The sequence below is a fragment of the Rhipicephalus microplus genome, chromosome 5 (genome assembly GCF_043290135.1).
Source record: "Rhipicephalus microplus isolate Deutch F79 chromosome 5, USDA_Rmic, whole genome shotgun sequence".
NCBI lineage: Eukaryota > Metazoa > Arthropoda > Arachnida > Ixodida > Ixodidae > Rhipicephalus > Rhipicephalus microplus.
Genome location: NC_134704.1, coordinates 28,732,511 through 28,752,094, shown reverse-complemented (window position 1 = coordinate 28,752,094; position 19,584 = coordinate 28,732,511). Strand labels below are relative to the sequence as shown.

General features: G+C 47.5%; 1 protein-coding gene and 1 non-coding gene across 2 annotated transcripts in view; one reads left to right on the top strand and one right to left on the bottom strand.

The window, feature by feature from the left end:
- Window positions 1-19,584, bottom strand: part of Cep97 (centrosomal protein 97kDa) — a 132,570-nt gene that overhangs the window by 60,208 nt on the left and 52,778 nt on the right. The gene's annotated exons all lie outside the window — the stretch shown is intronic.
- TRNAS-GCU (transfer RNA serine (anticodon GCU)) lies at window positions 5,875-5,947 on the top strand. The gene has a single exon. It is a non-coding gene; the product is annotated as a tRNA-Ser (tRNA).

Below are 19,584 nucleotides of genomic sequence, written 5' to 3'. Positions count from 1 at the left end.
ATTACATTTAGTCTATAGCTATAACAGCACGAACATAACACGAAACCAACAAAAGACAGGACTGAGAGGTGCCTTCAGGTTTACTTCAGGTTTACCAATTCAGTTCTTAACTATGGGACCTCCTTCTGTATATACTAATTATGTATTCTCGGGTGCACGTTAAAGAAACCCAGGTGGTCAAAATTTCCGGAGCCCTCCACTACGGCGTCTCACATAATCATATGGTGGTTTTGGGACGTTAAACCCCACAAATCATTAAATATGTATTCTCTCCTTTGTGTGACGTGAAAAATAAAATGATTCTGAATTCTGACTTTAATCTTAGATGCCTTATCAATTAAGTGCAATAATGGACCATCGGCGTCAGCGGCCCATCAACACGAGTAATGCAAAAAGGTTACCAAGCGATGACGTCATCACACGGAGATAAATACGACCGACTCAGAAGAAGATGGCTGCCGCCTTCGAGTTGCCTTGAACGAATACACGCGAGCTTATTGGTTGAGCAGGCCTTGCATATTTGGTATAGAAATACCAAACAAGATATCGAGATATCTGAAGGGGAAGAAAATCGGCACAGTTTCCGTGCGCAAACATGCCATTCACTTCCAGAACAAAATATACACGTCGCGATAACAAAACAAAATAAAGATCTAATAGGATTTCACTTAAATATATAAGTAAAAATATTTTAAAGTCATTTCACAGGATGTGAATACCAAGTTGCAAAAGCGGATTACGCGGTGGCGCACGTCACCGTGGAAGGTTCTTTTTTTTTAATATCTTGGTTTCTTTCGGCGATATCTTGTCTGATGGTAACGACAATTTCCACAAATATACAAGCTGACCGCAAAATAAACACTCAGTTGAAGTCAGCACCCTGTCCTATAATTCCGCTTCTTTTTTTCTTCTATGTGTTTGTGTTGTTAAACCAACGAACTATGTACCACTAATGACCCTGCCAGAAAACGTTACTGAAGTTCAAATATATTACGTTTCGGGGTCGTAAAAATAGCACCGTTAAAGCTGGCAATACAGCAGGGCGAAGACTGATAAGGTCACAATTTCACCGTTGCATCACGCAGCGGTCTTGGCTACATGTAAATATTTCGTACTGCATTGCACCTGGGCACCCATCGCTTGGAGCGGTATGTTTTTTTTTTCAATAATTATTATCAATGCAATGACTGCCCTTTGGCGCTATGGTTTCCGAAGTGAGATGAAAAACCAACGCGGCCAAACGTCCCCCCCCCCCCACCATCCCATCAAAAAGATGCGGGTTATATATGCCGGCCGGAGACCTTGCCTTTCGATGTGGGTGAAATATAAATAACGATAATTATTAATGTTTGACGTCCCAAAACCATCACATGATAATGAGAGACGCCGGAGTGCCGGAGTAGAGGGCTCCGGAAATTCTGCCCATTTAGGGTTCTTTAACGTGCATATAAACCTAGGCACATTGGCCTGCAGCATTTTCGCCTCCATCGAAAATGCGGCCGCTCCGCGGCAGGGATTCGATCACGGGACCTTCGACTCAGCAGCCGAGGGCCTTACCCCCGTATTCTAGAACGCCCCTTCACTCAACGCTTCACCTTCACTTGAGAAAGCCGATGGAAGCGCCGTCTCTGGGCACGGGAAGTCACTGCATGTCAGCGATAATCGGCTGCGATTCTCGAGTAGCGCAGCGTCATTTTCAGCCGAGCGGTGGCGCAGTGCTCAACTCTGTCAAGTAAGGGTGGAAGTGGAGTCGAGGAGCGTTTGTGAATACGGGGGTTAGCCACTAGACCACCGATGAGGGTGAGGCGGAATGTTATGGAGGCTTGTTTTCTGCGTACGATGTCAGAGCACGAACCCCAGGTGGCCGAATTTATCAAGAGCCCAACAGCGTGGCATGCAACGTTATTATATAGTTTCAGCATGTGAAGCCCCCAAAAGTATTATTATTATTATTATTATTATTATTATTATTATTATTATTATTATCATCATCATCATCATTAGTTTTAAGGCACCTAATGGGCTTTTATCTGACAAAAACAAGTGTATACGACCTTTTGTCTATAAGTGTAGGTGCTATGCTGATAAGTTCTCCGTTCAGGGACTCCGACAATTTCGCATCCATGTGCGCAGCTTTATGGCAAAGTCGAGATTGAAACTTTATTCCGCAACAAAGACATGTTACGAGGACGGCAGGTAAAAGCTATGAGAACAGCTCGAGTATTCACGTTGACTTGAGTTCAAGTGAACATGAATATAATAATAATAATAATAATAATAATAATAATAATAATAATAATAATAATAATAATAATAATAATAATAATAATAATAATAATAATAATAACTGGTGGGGTTTCACATTCCAAAACCAAATGAGGGACGTCGGTGTGGTGGACTCCGGAAATTTCGACCACCTGACGTTCTTTATGGCGTGCACCTAAATCTATGCGCACGCACGGGTCTCAAGCATTTTCGCCACCAACGAAACAAGCACAGCATGTGCGGAAGAAATACTGTATACGGACACCCTAATGAAGCAAATGTAAGTGCACGTTTGCATTTCGCCTAGTTGCTTTCATGGACCCTAATAATCTAATAATATGTAGGGTTTTACGTCCGAAAACCACCGTATGATTATGAGAGACGCCTTAGTGAAGGGCTCCCGAAATTTTGACCACCTGGTGTTCTTTAACGTGCAATGACATCGCACAGTACACGAGCCTCTACCATTTTCACCGTTTTTCATCCCTTCCCCAGTGCAGGGTAGCAAACCGGATGTGCATCTGGTTAACCTCCCTGCCTTTCTTTGCATCTTTATCTCTCTCTCTCTCTCTATCTCTCTCTCTCTATCTATCTATCTATCTTTAAATAGAAACGAAAGAGAAAAACGACTTTTCGCGCGTTGGCAAAGCACAATTACCCGATTCCCGAAAGCCCCAATCTTACCGCAAGGCGACGCTAGTGAGCGAGCAAACACGCGAAAAAGAAAAGGCGCCACCTTGAGACTCCCGCACCAAACGCCGCGACGTGAGAGATTTTTGATGGCGTATAGTGGGTCGTATACGCATAGCTCCTGATCGGTAAGAAATGAACTGCACTGTATACACCAGAGTACAGCAAGCTCAGTGCTTGCTGCCATATTGAAAAGCGCGTGGCGCCGTCTGTTGCAAGCGCGGCGAAGCAACACTCTCAACTGCCAGGCGAGCAGACGCTCTGCAAATCAGACGCGGAACTTCACAACTCGAGTCCGGCTGTAAGCATGTTTCGCGCTGTTCCTGTGCTGGAAGTTTATGCTGATTTCGTGCGAACTTGTCGAGGAGACCTTCCTCGACAGTCCCGAGTGTCTGCAGCACGTGCATTGCAGACTACGGAAGCAGCTTCATCAGGTGCGTTATTCGCCGCGGTGGTCTATAGTGGCTAAGGTACTCGGCTGCTGACCCGCAGGTCGCGTGATCGAATCCCGGCTGCGGCGACTGCATTTCCGATGGAGGCGGAAATGTTGTAGGCCCGTGTGCTCAGATTTGGGTGCAAGTTAAAGAACCTGCAGGTGGTCGAAATTTCCAAAGCCCTCCACTATACGACGTCTCTCTTAATCATATCGTGGTTTTGGGACGTTAAACCCCGCATATCAATCAATCACGTACGTACTATTGCGATTGAAAGAAACGCGAACAACGGAAAGCATTGCTTTCGACTCGGTCGAACTGCGGCGTGCCTTGGCTGTGGCAAGGCAGAATTTGTGCTGTAAGCCGGCGTCAACGTGGCGCTTGAATCTGGTTCTAACTTACGCTCATGCACCGCATTTGTTATCAATTACCAGTCCTGCTGGGTACTCGGAACACACACGCGCTGCAAAAGTGCCAGCCAGAACAAGACATTAAAATGCTACGGTCACGCCGGCCGAAAACACGCCTAGATTCGCCTAGTGACAGTCAAGGCATGTCGCAGTTCGACCGAGTCGAAAGTCATGCATCCGCGCCTTAAAGAATCCCTGCAGACGGTCGAAATTTCCGGAGCTCTCCACTACGGCGTCTCTCATAATCATATGGTGGTTTTGGGACGTTAAACCCCGCATATCAATCAATGCTTTCCGCGCCGTTCACGTGTCGCCATAGTAGGCCGTTGCAGTTGTATACTAAACATGCCCGGTGCGTACATCCACGCGTGAGTATTAATACGTATATCCTATTATTGACATGCGGCCTGCGAAATAGTACGGCAATAGTTTTGTGCCTCAGGCATACTGCACGCAAATCACTGCTGTAAAGTGAAACAGCTGGAGTCGCGGTTGAATAAACGCAATAGGTATACTTACTTGTACACTTCACTAGGCTCGTAGTTTTTCCTGCTGATTGCGATTATATCCTAACGCGGCGGAGCTCGGCGTTTTTTTTTTTTTTTGTGGATGGAAATCTGTGCAATCGCAAAACGCCGCACCGGCACGATTCCCGCGATGCGCTGCGAACTTCACAGGCAGTGCTCAGCGATCGCTTCCTCTTGCGCTGGTTGTTGTGCATCAGATGACAGCACAGTAGTAACCAGATGACGTTTTATAAGCGGGCGCAGCGTGAACAGGCGCTTTTTCGCATGTTAAACTCCCAGAGCCACTGCATTCCATGCTAGCGAGGCGCGGCTTGGCAGTTGCAAATAATTTATGGCGCCTGACTCTGGGAGCGAGGGTATACCACCGAGGGCGCCTGGGTGCGAGAGATAGGCATGCTCTCGTCTTAGGCCTAATCAACATACGAAGTTTTCGAAAATTTCATTGAGCTAATGCCGCGAAAATACGAAAAATACGTTCTGAAATTCGTGACGTCACATGCGAAAATTTCGGCGCGAAATGTGAAAATGAACCCTTGATTTTTCTCTAAATATGAACTTATGATGGTGAAACGTATGACGTTAAGAGTTCTCAGAGTACGTTTTATCAATCTACACCAAGTCATTTCATAACTTTAGTGTCCCTTTAGCAGCCCCGCCGCGGTGGTCTAGTGGCTAAGGTACTCGGCTGCTGATCCGCAGGGCGCGGGCTCGAATCCCGGCTGCGGCGGCTGCATTTCCGATGGAGGCGGAAATGTTGTAGGCCCGTGTGCTCAGATTTGGGTGCACGTTAAAGAACCCCAGGTGGTCTAAACTTCCGGAGCCCTCCACTACGGCGTCTCTCATAATCATAGAGTGGTTTTGGGACGTTAAACCCCACATATCTATCTATCTAGTGTCCCTTTAGCAACTAAACAAACAGGGATACGCTAGACACGTACGCATGACACAAGTCGGGTTGGTGCTTTCCACGCTTCATCACCTCGTCAATTTTACGCCACGATCGCATAAAAATAAGGAATCATTCATTTACCAGTCCAAGACGCCGATGCCCTTGCGTCCCACGTAAAATCGTCCATTGATGACTCGCAGCACTGATGTCTGTGAAGCCGCCATGTTGTAGCACAGCAGTACGATGCGAAGCTAAATAGTGACGTCACGCGATTGCTAACGGTACAACACACGCGGCCGCGTTCTGTCCTTTTTCGAGCACAAAGGCCAATAAACGTTTCGGTCACGTGTTCCATCTTACTGAAACAGTTCAACCGTTGCAGTGATTACGCAGTGTCGACGTAATCGTAGTAGTAGATACTCGGTCGTAACCTAAGAAAATGACAGCTCCGTCCACAACCACTGCTGTCTCTCCCACAGGGAAATCGCATAAGTGATCCCGCCAATAGCACTCACTTATTTTCGTGACGTCAAACATGTTTCGGGTGTTTCAGATGGTTGACGTTACCACGCAAGTTTATGCCGCAAGTTTAAAGTTGTTAACGTTAATGTCTGAGTTAACGTTCGTCCTGGACCTTGACATCGATCCTCAGTCGCCCCGCCGCGGTGGTCTAGTGGTTAAGGTACTCGGCTGCTGACCCGGAGGTTGCGGGTTCGAATCCCGGCTGCGGCGGCTGCATTTTCGATGGAGGCGGAAATGTTGCAGGCCCGTGTGCTCAGATTTGGGTGCACGTTAAAGAACCCCAGGCGGTCGAAATTTCCGGAGCCCTCCACTACGGCGTCTCTCATAATCAAATGGTGGTTTTGGGACGTTAAACCCCACATATCAATCATTATCAATCGATCCTCAGTCAAACGTAATGTTTTTGGTAGTAACGACGAACCTTTATTTATTTATAGGGTCACGCGCGTTTTTTGTTCCAATTTTGTTGCATTCGGTTTACACCCGCAAAGGATGTCAGCAGTGCTGGGTGTAGACCGCGCGTCAGTGTTCGAGAAGCTTCGCGATTGTGTCATTTTGTTAAGATTGTGCGCAGGACGCGAACAGTCAAGCTTATTCCAGAGCTTGCGCGACCATCACTGATAAGACTGGAAAGCTCGACGCGTGATGTGCAATAAACGACGGCGTGACCCAACGATGATCAGTTTATAGACGCGTCGGCACTCGGTTAGTTCACCGCTATCATTGTGCAGTCTCAGTTCGCCCGTATCATTGTACAGCCGCGGCCACGTTGACACGTGGTCGGCCAGACTATAGACTACCATATAGACCGTGCACGCTCCTCACAAATCCTGTCAGAGCCCGGAACTGCCTCCAGGTGTCGCCCTGCAGAGGAAAGACCTTACAAATACCGGGCGCTCACGTGCACTACGCAGACGTGGCCACGGCTGCACAGTGTGTATTTCTGTAGTTTGACCTTTCGTTTCCGGCCGCGAATTCGACCAAATAAAGGGTCTCACATGGGTCACACCGCCTGCAACTTTCGTCCACATCGCAACCACGTGACAATATATGTAGTACCACGGTTTTTCGATACTTTGAAGGACCATGTACTCACATTAGCCGACAAAAAAAAAAGAAAAAACATTCGCAGTTCACGTGGGAGCAGCCAGCATAAGTCCTGTACTGATCCTCAGGACCTTAATAAAGTTCTTCATACATACTATCTTTGAAACGTGGATTGCAGGGGCGCCATGGTTGTGGTCACAGCAGCGTCTGTGACGTCACGTGCAAATTATCAACGGGAGCAGGAAGAGCCATGGTGGCCTGAAGGGTGCCTCCACGTCGCTGTTTTTGCCTCAATCAATTGTTAATTAATTGGATCGTTTCTTACAGTTGCGTCAAATAGTTACGCATTTCAAAACGAGGTGCAAAATTCGTTCGTTCATTCGAGCGACAAACAGTGCGACGAGTGCATCATAAACACGATTAATGTGACGGGCGCATCGAAGTGTTCTCGAACTGGCATGCCGAGTGAAGGCGTGTCGTACGAGAAGCTTCGCTCGACCTTCCGTCGACCCCGAAACCCGTGCTTCCAATGCAGAGCAGCAGCGGCAGTGCTTGGGTTTCGCTGTAATATAAATATCCGCGCGCGCACCGCAGTAACAAAAGCGGGAGGGTTTCGCTATACAGAGACGCACCTTTGTGCGTTGCCTTGCATAACGTATGTGCGGATATTTCGAAGGGAGCCTGCAATGATGGCCCACGTCATTGTTGGGCCGCGCGTTGCGTTCCCTCGCACCGCAAATGTAGATACATACGCAGTGCTGGGCTAAGGTACGTCGAGGCACCGATTGTTTGACGGGACGCGGAATGAAAAGCGAATCGAGGAAGGAGAGATCAGCGAAAGAATTGGTGTTGTTTTTTTTTTTATCAAGAAGGACACGTCAGTTGAAAAAAAAATGATAATCGGCCTATGGCAACAGCTGGCCTCCAAAAAAAAAAAAAGAATGTTGTGGGCATTTATAAGACGCTTCTTCATTCCCTGTACATAACCAGCATCACATCGTGTTCTTCATCTTCATCGTTTGTGGGGACATCTCTTGAGTTAGTTCTATTCCTCGGAGTCTGATGTGACTGGTTTTGCTAAGTCCTCCAGGCCTAATAAAGGTATGTAAAGTACTACGTCCCAAGGCCTTATAGAAGTGTCTTACAAAGGGCCACTATATTTATTTATTTATTTATTTATTTATTTATTTATTTATTTATTTATTTATTTATTTATTCTGACGATACCTTAGAGGCGTCAGGTGCGGCATTGTTTAAAAGACAAAACGTGAGCATCTGTTCACTTTGATCAGTGCGCATTATGTCTAAACAAAAGAAGCGCGTGAACTAAATCACATAATAATAAAGACTTCGGTACAACACGATTTATTAGTTCATAAGGGCATCGTTAAAAGAACGGTAGCAAACAGGAAGCACATAACATGGATTAATAGCCCGAGGTATTTTCCACAGAGTGGTGTGATATCAAACAGAATTGAGCAGTTATACAGAATTCGCTGACGATTATACCGTCTAATGCGAATTATGAGTACAGCTTTGATGTTGGGGCAAGGCCACTCGTGTTTGAAGTTCTGGCTTTCCGCAAGGTATCGACAACGCCATAAATCAATAAATCATTTGTGCGTGTGTGTGTGCGTGCGTGCGTGCGTGTGTGTGTGCGTGTGTGTGTGCGTGTGTGTGTGTGTGTGTGTGTGTTTGTGCGTGTGTGAAGTGGATTGGATTGATTGATTGATATGGCTGTACCCTTTAGATCGAGCGGCGGCTCACGCCACCTAGCCGCCTAATTTGCGAAGAGACCCTATACAGGCGTCATGTCGGGCAAGGAATCGCTAACATACGTAATAGAGCCTGGCCGAAGAGAAAAACAACAACCAGGTGGCGCTGTGCGTGCGGCTAAACGGCTAACACCCCCTATATAGCAGCACCTACAGCACCACCATTTGTCTTTCTGCGGATAAATAAGCGAGACACCCGCTACACATTCGGGAGGTATACAACGCGTGCACTTCGCCGATGCTGCATGTGGTTGATGACGACCAACAATCGTGGCTGAGCATTTTGCAGCGGTTGTGAAGCGTTACCATGCAGCCCTCTCGTCGCCCCGCCGCGGTGGTCTATTGGCTAAGTTACTCGGCTGCCGACCCGCAGGTCGCGGGATCGAATCCCGGCTGCGGCGGCTGCATTTCCGATGGAGGCGGAAATGTTGTAGGCCCGCGTGCTCAGATTTGGGTGCACGCTGAAGAACCCCAGGTGGTCGAAATTTCCGGAGCCCTCCACTAAGGCGTCTCTCACAATCATATGGTGGTTTTGGGACGTTAAACTCCACATATCAATCAACCAATCAGCAGCCCTCTTGTCGCGCGATTAGCAATGCGCGATAACTGGCTGTTGTTTTACTCTTCGGCCACGCTATATGACGTATAGGTTAGCGCGATTCCTTGCCCGACATGACGCCTGTATGGGGTGTCTCTTTGCGAATAAACTTGAGCACCAGGGTGGCTCCGTATAGTATACAATACTCGACAGCCAAGCAGAGCGCCCGGGATCAAATCCCATTCGATCCTGGGTAATGTTTTTTTTTTAATTTTTCTTGTTTTCATCTCTATCAGTTACGCCGCTCACCGCAAAAACCGGCGCCCAAGATGCGCGCCCTAATATTACGGTTAGCAGAAGAAATTAAAAAATCGACATTACAACAATATTTTAGGGAAACATGTTATTTCAGTGTATCCCGAACGCGAATTGGATTGAACGTATACATCCAACGTGCCGTGACGGTGCTGCATTAATAATAATAATAAAAAAACACCAATTTCCAGAATTTTTGTTTTTTGTTCGTTCCATTAGAGAATGGAATCACTTATCAAATGAACAAGTGTGCTGTATTAATGAAGATGTGTTTTTCTCGACATTGTAACCCCCCCCCCCCCCCCTGCTGCAGCGTTTTCGGGCTAAGCGGGGTAATCATTGAATAAAGAATAAAGAAAACCTCAATTTACTAAATGAAGTGCACGCGGTGCAGACGTTCCATTTTGTCCACTGCAGAACAGCCAAAACGAAGCGTCGGGGCATGAAATCGATGCCTCAATCAGCGAAATAACCTTTTTTTTTATCACCCCGCACTCTCGTGATTGTATATTTAGGTGCATAGCGTGCATTGGAGCTAGCTCATGCGCGCACCGTTATTTAAATAGCCCGCCTCTCACAGCTGGCCCAATATGGGAATCACTGTAGGCACCACGAAGGGAGCCACGCATTGAGATCCGCATTATGAAGAGACATATCATTTGCATTCTGATAGACTGGAAAAACACGTTTCTTTATTGTCAAAGCGATGGCAGCAGGTGTCCATTACTGGCGCTCGTTTCGTCTTACTATAGGTTTCCTGTTTTAGATTTAAACAACAACAAAAACAACGACAAGAAACAAAGGCCGAGAACTTTTATTGGCAAACATTCTGATGATTCCACACCTGCTTACAACAACAAAAAGAACAACAAAAACAAAGGCCAAGAACTTTTATTGGCAAACTTCCTGATGATTACACACCTGCTTTTTCGACGCACACTCCGATAGGGTAAATAAATAAATAAATAAATAAATAAATAAATAAATAAATAGGAGAGGGAGAGACAGTGAAAGAAAACTTCGAATAGAGTAAGGCAAGAACATTGTGATCAAGAGAACAGAGCTTGTTACCACCGCCAGCCCGAACCTTAAGTCTTCATTGTTTTCGTGTTTATACTACATAATACAATAGCCGTGGTTGAGAACATTCAATTTGAATGAGGTTACTTCCAGAATTATTGATGCATTTTTAGTGCGGTTGTTGTCCCTCTTTGTAAACCGCGACCATTCGAAGTACAGCGCAATCTCAGAAATTAATTATAGCACAACTGGAAAATAGACAAATAATAATCATCCGGCACGAATTTCGTCCGCCGTAATTACAGGTGCCATTCAGATAGGTTCCAACTATGCCACCTTATCTGACAATCAGCCAGATCATCGGGAACAGAATATTATCCCGGTCCTGCTTACTTAGTAGTGATTCTTTACTTGTATAATCAGTCGTTCTGAACAGAGAGAGAACACGTAATCTCGGACGACGCCTTCAACGGTACACGAAAGCTGGATGTATACCGGGATGACGACGCTGTCGGGATCAAATCAGTTTCAATTTTCTAACGTCTAGAAACTGGACAGTATAGCCGTACAACGTGCGGTTTACTAATGCGCACGTTCATCAAAGCGCACCAGCATGTCTGCCTTCTGTCCTGATAGGGTCGCGATTCGAAAACCAGACATCGTGTACGTTCCGCAGTCTAACAGAGTCATAATCGTTGGGGTTTGACGCCCTAAACCTACGGTATGATTATGAGGAGTGCCCCAGTGGAGGGCTCCGGACATTTCGACCAGCCGGGGTATTTTTTTTTTTGACGTGCACCTAAATCTAAGCACACGGGCCTCTACAGCATTTCAGCGCCATCCATATTGCGGCCGGCGCGACTGGGATTCGATCCCGCGACCTTCAAATCAGCAGTCACGTACCGCCATAACGCGCACCGTAGCGGGTGGAACCCATTGAGCCGCTGCAGTCGGTAATATGCTTTGCAGGTTCCGGATGCAGGCGTACGGAATGGCTCGGCCGACCCTGGCAAATGTTTCGAATCATTCGGCCAAACATTGAGGAGCCACAATGTGCGCGTCTAAACCGACGCTCGTTGCCGGCCTTCCTGTTGACGATGCCGGAAGTAGAACGGCCGTGCAGTTATATAAATTAGGTCAACGGGCGAAAGCACTGCTTCCGGAACATCTCGAAACAAACAACGCACGCAGCAGCTGCCCGATTGACTAAAGACGGTGTTATATATGCAAATTTGACAACGCAACGATCGAGCGCGGGATGCTATAGCTGCAACGTGGCCCAGCAAGCCCTACTTTTCCCGCGCTCCGGTGTGCTGCTTCCTGGGCCTGGCCGCGGCGGTGGGCGAGCCTGGGCCTTGACCCCATCGATCGCATCGAACGATGGCCCCGGCGGCGGAGGAGGAGGAGCTGCAGCGGCCGGGAGAGCGACTTCACGAGGGGGCCTGCCACCGGTTTCCCCCCTTCCCTTTCCTTTCTTACCTCGCGGTATTCGTTAACGCGACCACTCATGGCCACACGTATACGCACAGACACGCACAGCGGCTTGCAACGCGCAACAGTGCACGCGCTTTAGCGTGTGTCTCTATGCGAGATCATCGGTGTTAAGATACTACGTGCTTGCGTACACGTCAACGAGTACGCGCAGCGGTGTGTTGGTGCATAGGTGTGCGCGTCAAGGGGTTCGAAGGTTCATCGCAGCACCCCCCTCCATATTATGTCAATGTGCGGGGCTGACTTCATGCTGCCTCCACCCACCCCCCACCCCAAAGTCGCAGCGCTGCCCCTCTATATTGTGTCAATGAGTGGGGCTAAGAGGTCCTCTCATAGATGATCAGGGGGGAGGGCAGCGCCCCCTCCCCAAGCCCCCTCGTTTGCACGCCTGTGAGTTGGTGCTCATGTGCGTGCGCCTGTGTGGTGCACATACGACACCGTGCTGAAGGACGCACGCCCAAAAGAACGGCGTGGAGTGGTTCGACGAAAGATGCGTTTCTCCTCATGTATACACAGTCAAGCGATGGGGCAAAGTAGTCAAGCACTGCGCATAAAAAGCTCACAGCTTCCCTTGTGCATTCGCTTAAGACAAGAAGAAGGCGAAAAATATCTCGTTATTGTTCTTCTTAATCGATTTAATGACCCCTCCTCCCCCCATCCTGGAAAGCTTTTTCTTTTTCTTCACCTAACGTGCTTTATGCATCGCCTCCAGGATCGGAGGCATTGCTGACTTTCTAAACCTCATCTAGTTTTCCATGGCCTCCGTGATCGGCTCACCACCAACCAAGCGACGACGTATGGCGTGATAGTGACGCCATGACGACGTCACATATTCTCGGGATCTGTGACGTAATGGTGACATCACATCAACATTACGTCACGGATCCTTAAGTCGTCACGTGACGTCCCAGAACCCCAAGTGATCACGCGAAGTCACCACATGACTATATTTGGGGGGGGGGGGGGGGCGTAGCTCACTAAGCCGAGGGTCTTTCGTCCGCGGTGGATGCAGTAGTCGTAGCAGTAAGTAGCCACGTCCACGGCCGCCGTAGAGGAACGGAACGCGCGCACCCTTTTCAATTGAGGAGGAAACCCGCGCACGTTAATCATAAATAAAAAGATAGTTGTTTCTGATGAAATAACTTACAGAGACGAGTATTGGTGACATAATCTTCTATAAAAGTTACCTTTATATTGATGCTTACTAAAAAAAGTCACAGCTTTGCCGCAAAGGCGAATCAATCGAAGCGATAGCAACAAATTGGTAGGTCACGCGCAGAATGGCAAGCAGATCGAAACGTGCCCCGCGTTTCTCACGCACAAAGGACGCACGAAATGTACTCACAGGTACAGATGAACGCGAATAAGCGTCTCAGTTGTTACTTCGCTGTGTCTGGAAAGCGCGCCCTTTTCACAATCGGAGGCTGTGCAACGGTTGCAGTGACGTTTACGCGCCCGGTAACTACAACAGAATAGTTCCGACGAAACTCAAAGGCTAGCCGAGATGTACGATTCTCCCCACTGCAACATAAGGGCACGCTATCGAGCGTACACCCCCTTACTCTCCACGCGGGCCAAAGTACGCATGAGAGACGAGAGCCGCCGCTCGCTCATGCACCATCTTGCTGATAATGCTGAAAACACGATAGTTCCCCCCTCCCCGAGATTCCCGCCAACAGCTGTAAGTGGTAGATATGAATAGCTGGCCATTTGAACGTTGATGGAGGTACCTTTCGGCGGCTCAGGCGATTATGCTTTCGGCCACGGTAGTGAACGGACGCAGGATGCAGGGCTCAGTCGGAGCGGTTTCAGCAGCCTTTGAGGGCCGCGGTAACAGGTCAACTGAAGAGTACCAAGTGATTCTGCCTCATCTGCCAACAGGATACGTTGCTTTAAATACTGTGTTTTTGCACGGAGACGTTCGAGCGAGACCCTACAGGGTTGAAGACTTCAGAGACGCGTTGGGCCCCACGGGAGTGCTAACGGACATCATAGCACTCGGAGCGTACCAGATTAATCACGTCTGGGCGGTTACACTGAACGGAGAAGACGCGACGAATAAACTGCAGGCCTTCAAGGAACTTCAGGTGAAGGGACACCGGTGTCTCATCGTTGATCCCCAGGACCGGCAGATAAAACTGCGGCTTCATTGGCTGTTTTACGGAGTCGCCGATGAGGATGTGCGGACGGCGTTCGCGGCCTTCGGCAATGTTGTCGAAGTGAATCGAGAGCGCTGGAGAGTCGACGGCGTCAGCGACAAAGCGTCGACGACGAGAACCGTGCTACTCAAGTTAAAGAGTGGAGTTACGGTGGAGGACCTTCCACACCAAGTGCGCGTTGCAGGGGAATTGGCCCTATAGTTGTGGCGCCGGGCAGGCCTATGCAATGCTTGCGGTGCAAAGGGACTGGTCATGTACGGCGGGACTGCAGGGTGCCACGGTGTTCAATTTGTCGGCGATTTGGACATCGAGACGCTCAGTGTGTCCGGTCGTATGCAGCAGTTACGAGCGCTGCAACGTGCGATGAGATCGAAGAGCAGACAATGGACGCTGCTGAGGCGGTAGACGCGGCTAAGGGGGCAGGAGACGCGTCTAGTTCTCTGGTTTAACGCGGGCCGGTTTCACCTGAAGATTACGATACAGCGTCGGTACCCGAGGAGAAAGAAACGGCTAAGGCGGACACCAGCCAAGAGAATTCCACTGAAGACGCACAAAGCCAATTGGTGGACATGTCGACGCAAGCGGCGAGAGGACGCGACATGCCAGAGCACGGAAGGACCCGCGGGATCAACACGAGCTCGGCGGTCAAGCGTTCGCTGGAGCAATCTGCGGGCACTGCTCACGAGAGCAAAGTTGAGGGACCACCAGCGAAGGCGACACCGGGGCGGCGCTCGGACCTCAGAGCGAGGTCCAATCTGCCTGTGGACCGACCGGTTGGCACTCCAAGGGACCAGCAGCTAACTGATGCCGGACCACCGGATGGCCCCGGAGACGTCTAGCAGGGAGCTAGACGTACACGGTAAGCCCCATGCTCCGGGCCTACCCCCTCTTTTTTTTAGCGAGTAACGATGGCTAGTCACTGGGCATTGAGCTTTGCAACCTTAAATGTCCGAGGTTTGGCCTCCAGGAAAAAGCAGGCTCAAGTGTATCGCCTGTTGATTGACCAAGATATTGACGTGTTAGCCGTGCAGGAGACAAAAGTGGAAGGTGAGGAGGAGACCCGGAGCATGATGCTGCGGTTTACGTCTAAATATTATGCCATAGTTAGTCACGCAAATGGAACTTCGGCCGGTTGTGTTCTTTTTGTTAAAAAGATTCCGGGATTGATTGTTGAAAGTCACTTTTCTTGTGACTCTGGTAGAACAGTGACTTGTGACTTTAGCACTAGCGAAATTGAATGGCGCGTCATTTGTGTCTATGCGCCGAACGTGGAGGCAGACCGAGAAACTTTCTTTTCGTTAATTAAGCAACATTTACGGACACCAAAACAGCTTGTTTTATTGGGGGATTTCAATTGCGTATTGAGCGCGAAAGATAGAATTAATAACCGCCATGTGCGAGACAGAAGTGTTGAAGTGCTCTATGACTTGCTGAATGAATCTGACCTGGATGATGTTGCGGAGTGCCTCGAAGCAGGTCGCGAAGTTCGATTTACGCATTTTCAGGGAACCAGTCACGCACGTCTTGATAGGATATACATGGCAGGGGAGACGCTAGCTAAAAGCAATAGTTACACAGTCTTACCTGTCTCTTTCTCTCACCATTGTCTTGTACAATGCAACGTGGGACTTAAACAAAAAGAAAACAAATTTAGTTGGGATTTATGGAAGTCTAACGCTAAACTACTTCGGGATGACATTTTTAATAATTTTGTGATTGGGGGAATTAAGAACATTAAAGTGATCGGAGCCTGTAATGTTGGCGAGGAATGGGAGCTTTTGAAGCAAAGCGTTAAAATGAAAGCCATCTCGAGATCTAGTACTTTAAAATATCAAGAAAGAATGAAAGAAAATGAACTCAGAACAACGCTTAAGAAATTGATAGCATTAGAAAGCAAGGAGCCCGGTGCATATAAAGAAGATATTCGAACGGTGAAACGACAAATTAAGCTAGTAGAGCAGGAACGCTGCAGAGGAGCCCTTATTCGAGCGAGAGCAGAGGCGTGGGCTATGGGGGAGACTCCTACCAAACGCGCACTTGGAATCGAAAAATCACGAGCGCGTCGTAATCACATCGACGAAATAGAGGAAAATGGAATTCTGCTAAATACTAACAGCACTATCGCTGAAGCTTTCTTTCGGTATTACAAGGGTCTCTTCGCAGCCGCATTAGTAGATGTTACGAAGTTCAAGGACACTTTCTTGAGCCGGATGCCGCAATTCTCCCTCGAGACGAAAGAAGCGTTAGAGAGGCCTATAACCGTTTCTGAAATTGAATATGCAATAGATAGTCTCGCCGCTGGGAAGTCGCCGGGGCCTGACGGTCTCGGTGCGATGTGATATAAAGCTTTTAAAACAGAAGTTTCACCAGTGTTACAAGCCGTGTTCAAGGAAGCCTACGCAATCATAGCGTTACCACCTTCATTTGCCGAGACGCACACTATTCTAATACCTAAGACGGATGACAAAGCAAAATTAAAACCAGTTTCGTCATATAGGCCCATATCGCTAACCAACACTGACTACAAAATACTCATGAAAGTATTGGCAGGTAGATTGCAGTCCGTAATCACCGGATTAGTTGGGGAGCACTAAACGTGTGGCATCAAGGGGCGCTCAATATTGATGAACACACACACAATGCGATGTGTCCTTGAGAGTTGCGATGCTTTTAATTCTCATGTTGCGATCCTCCAGCTTGATTTATAAAAGGCTTTTGACGGCGTTCCGCAAGATGTGTTATTCTCCATACTTGAACATGTCAATGTCGGATAGGTGATTACAGAGGGCATAGTTTTGGCGTATAAGAACTCTACTACACGACTAATTATTAACAAGATCCCGGGGTCTCCCATTAGGCTGGAACGTTCTGTACGCCAGGGATGTCCGGCAAGTCCACTCTTATTTGCATTGTACATAGAGAGCTTATGCTTGGCCATAATAGAAAACGAGACCATCCGTGGTTTCAGACTACTTGGCGCCGAGGTAAAGGTTTTGGCATACGCTGATGATGTAGCAGTGTGTTGCACCACCAAATAGAGTGTACAAGAGACAGTTGCCGTTGTTAAAAATTTTGGAGAAATTACAGGAAGTCGGGTTAATTGGGGGAAATTGTCTGGGGTTGTGGCACGGAGACTGAACATCAACCCCAGATACCTATGCTAACGTTCACTGGTTTAATACTCCAGTAAAATATCTAGGCGTGCCTTTCCGGCACTACAAAGACACCAATGGTTACTGGACTGAACAAATAAAAGAAACGCGCGAAAGGACGGCGCAGTGGAATGGCAACTGTCTCTCAATGTTTGCCAGAGCCACTGTATGCAACATATTTTTAATGAGCAAATTATGGTATGTGATACAGGTTTTGTGTTGCTCACGGGTGCATGCGCAAAAGCTACGTAGGATATTTGCTGCGTTTACATGGGGGTCTACTTGGAAAAAATGTAGTAGGACAAAATCTGTTCCGAAGAGTAAAACAGGGGGGACTAAGCCTGTCGCATCTGTTCGTGCGACAACTAGTTAATCGTTTTATTTTCTTTCGAGATGTTGAACACCCCTTCTTAAGAACAGTATGCCAGTTACGCCTTTGTCGTGTTCTGCCTAACTTTGTGGTTAGCACCGTAAGCATGCCCGGAGCTACGCGAGGTTTCTTTAAGGAAGTTGCAGACAGTGTCCGGTTCTTGTTAGTTCGGTTTTCCAATGAATACCTTTCTTCAGTCGGGCGAAAGAAATTTCATAAAGACATATGCGACATGACTTTTCCAGTTCCTATGTATAGGTTAATTAATAGCGGGGGAGAAGGCAATGATGTTCTTAAATGTGTTAAGAAAATGCAAATTCAGCCTAGTGCAAAAAGCTTTTTCTTTAAATTACACTCCGGAACACTGCCGGTTAAGACTTTTTTAGACGATAGAGGAGTTTATATGCCATGGGGTTCGCACTGTTTGATCTGCCGAAAGCCGGAGACAATAGATCACGTTTTTCTGCATTGTTGGGAAAGGGTTTACTTCTGGGATGTTTTACAGAGAACTCTAAAAAAAAGTAACTTCCCTTAAATTCACCGGGTATCAAGTTTTTAACAGTAGAAAAAGAGGAGGGACTGCCTTTTGATCTTATAATGCTGCTTGGCCTCCATTGTCTATGGCGGGCAAGAATGGGCGGTTACTACTGTGACCCTGACAGGCGTCCGGCCCGTATGCTGTTCCGCGAAAGCATTGCTCAGTACATTGATATACTCAAACAACAAGATTTTGTTCCGGAATGGCTCTCCAGGGTCGAACCCCTGGTGAACCTGAAGGAATTTTAGCACTGTAATCACTAATAGTTCCGCGACTGTTTTGTCATCACTTCTGTTTGTATGTTACTGTTTACAGTGATTTATACTGATGTGTGTACCTTGTGCGAAACCGGTAATAAAGAAAAAAAAAACCTTTCGGCGGCTCAGTGGTTAACGCCTCGCATTCAAGACGCGGAGGTCCCACGTTCGATTCCGCGCGCCGGAGTCTTGTTTCGGGGATTTTTTTCTTTCTTGCGCTTTCATATATATATATATATATATATATATATATATATATATATATATATATATATATATATATATATATATATATATATATATATATATATATATATATATATATACGTATACATATACACATATACGATGCATGACATCGACGCCGGCGGCGAAATCCAGCCGGAAGTGTCCATATAATTGCTATCGCAATATAAAAAAAGACTAGTATCAGAAGGACGCACTTGGAGCACTATCTCACCAGAAAGCGTTGCCGCGTTAAAATCGCTGGGCGTAACCTCCTTGGTTTTAGCAAGGTTTAGCGAATATTGGGCCGCAGTGCCATGAATACATTGAATTAGTATATAGCCATGAACTAGAGGCGGTGAAAGGTGGGAAGTAGACACGAAGCGCAGGCCGTAAGAAAATGCGCCAGTGCCGCCTCTCGTTTAGTCCTTGGAATGTCCACTGGATGGCGGTACTTCTACATGCTGAATATATGATGAAAAGATGCGAGATGGCGTTACTTGGAGTGTTCACTAGATGGACGGACGGACGCCGGGACGAACGGAAGTAAGAACGGACGGACGGACGGACGCTTCACCACACTCATCATCATGCACTCCATGGATATGTTGTGATCCTTTTTTTTTTGTCATCTTCCAATCATGTCGACGCCCGCGGACGATTTGCGCGTTTGATGAGCCATCGAAGGTTTTCAACAAGCCATCGAGGTTCTTCCCCTTAAACAATGGATCACGGCAGCAGCGAAACGCAGTGTTCAAAGTAGGCCGATCATGTTTCATTCGTGCAGCACTGTTTAGTCTATAGACCAGAGCCTGTACTGCACTCCAAGAAAAGCCGAGCCCTCTTTCCTAGTCCCCAAGCAATATTCGTCATCCGTTCAGCCCGTATTCCCTTCCCTTAACCCACTGCTTACGCACCGAACGTTTGTCTGCCGTAAAAAGGAGGCTATCCTTCACGCTA